Consider the following 1959-nt stretch of genomic DNA (forward strand, 5'->3'; position numbering starts at 1 on the left):
AACACATTTCATTACACCAAATACACAAAATAATGTTCTTTTTAGCAACATCATATGACCCCATTAATATGTTTATTTTAAGCAGTCTTGTCAATTTAAAGGACATTTCTTGAGGAGACTCCTCCTCTGATGTCTCAGGGGCTTTATGGAAAGTAATTGTGAGGAATGAACTGCCTACAGTCTGTTGGCCTTGTGATAATCAGACGACACATGAAAAGAGTTAGTCATGCAAATACAAGTTAATGAAGTGCTTTTAGCCTTTGTCTCTACTGAACATCCTGTTTGTAACACTGGTTGCAGGCAGGAAAAGAAACACAATTTGTGCAGCATTTGTTCATTAAAATCCTTGTACATGAAAGAGTTGCTGAGCTTTGCTTGCAAATTGAACCACACACACACACACACACACACACACACACACACAAAACCTTGTATTTCCACCGCAGAACCAACACTCTGAATTCATGTTTACTCGCAGAGCTGGAATAAATGTTATCTGACATAGAGCACATTATGGGCTAGTTATTCCTCAAGTTGAATGAAGTAGAAATATTGATGACATCTGAAGAGCAGTAGCTCTTGAAAACTTGTTCAGTGCACTCCAATTACATCTGAAGCCTGGGTTTTCTTTAATTAATTGCTCAAAATCATTGATGACTCTATTACAGAGTGTGAACAGCTAGTGTTGACAGGAATCCTCTTCAGTCTGTTGCATGTGTTTGTTCACGATGTAAATTCATTCCCAGTTCAACTCATCCCCAGTGTTAAATTAAGAGAGCCGAGGTCGATATGCCTGCAGCACATCACTGGATTCAATGCAAAATTGCATTGCTGCCACTCTCTCAGTACAGCAATGACAGAACATAGTGACTTGATGAATGAAGTGAACATTAGCTAGTGCATCAGAAATGAATCTGTTCAGATGCTAAATTAAAGGAATACAGACAAAAATAATATTCTTGCAGCGCAGCCCAGGGCAGGAATCGCATAATTAATGTTACAGAACCATTCAGAGCTCCTGCTCAGTGATGAAAGCACAGGGTAGACAACTGGAGCACTGGAAGCGATTTCAGTGAAGGATGATCTCAGAAATTACTCACCTTTAGTTCTTCCCCTGGTTATGCAACTGCAGGTAGTCATCAGCATCATCAGCAGGTAAAACCATTATCCACTGTATGGATCCAACTTATTACATGACACCTGCTTTTAATACCAACTGAGCTGTGAATAACTTGCATTTATATTCTCAGTATTTTTGTTTAAAGGAATAGTTGAAATGAAAATGAAAATTTGCTGAAAATGTACTCCCCCTCAGGCCATCCAAGGCGTAGATAAGTTTGTTTCTTCATCAGAACAGATTTGGAGAAATTCAGCATTACATCATTTGCTCACAAATGGATCCTTTGCAGTGAATGGGTGCCATCAGAATGAGAATCCAAACAGCTGATAAAAACATCACAATAATCCACATGACTCCAGTCCATCAATTAATTTCTTGTGAAGCCAAAAGCTGTGTTTTTAAGAATCAAATCCATCATTAAGCTGTTTATATCTTCAAACTATTGCTTACAGCTAAAATATGAGTCCTCTATCCATAATATTGCTTTCTCCACTGAAAACATCTAATCTAAAACAGCAGAGAAGTATGTACTGTATAAATCAAGCACGGTTTACAAGCAAAAACAGTCCAAAACAATTATAACATGTCTGTGGATTTTGATGTGAGAGGACAACATGAGATGGACCTTTTCACTGGAGGAAGCATTATTATGGATTTTGACCATAAGCAACGATTTAAAGTACAAAAGTCAACTCATACATCTTGGATGGCCTGAGGATGAGTACATTTTCAAGCAAGTTTTTATTTTTGGTTGAACTATTCCTTTAAATCTAGAAGAAGAAAAAAACACTATTTCCAGATTTGGTGTGACAATGTTTTAAGACTGCAATTCAGATTTT

Source organism: Sinocyclocheilus anshuiensis, unplaced genomic scaffold (assembly GCF_001515605.1).
Source record: "Sinocyclocheilus anshuiensis isolate Anshui unplaced genomic scaffold, SAMN03320099.WGS_v1.1 scaffold2170, whole genome shotgun sequence".
Classification (NCBI taxonomy): domain Eukaryota; kingdom Metazoa; phylum Chordata; class Actinopteri; order Cypriniformes; family Cyprinidae; genus Sinocyclocheilus; species Sinocyclocheilus anshuiensis.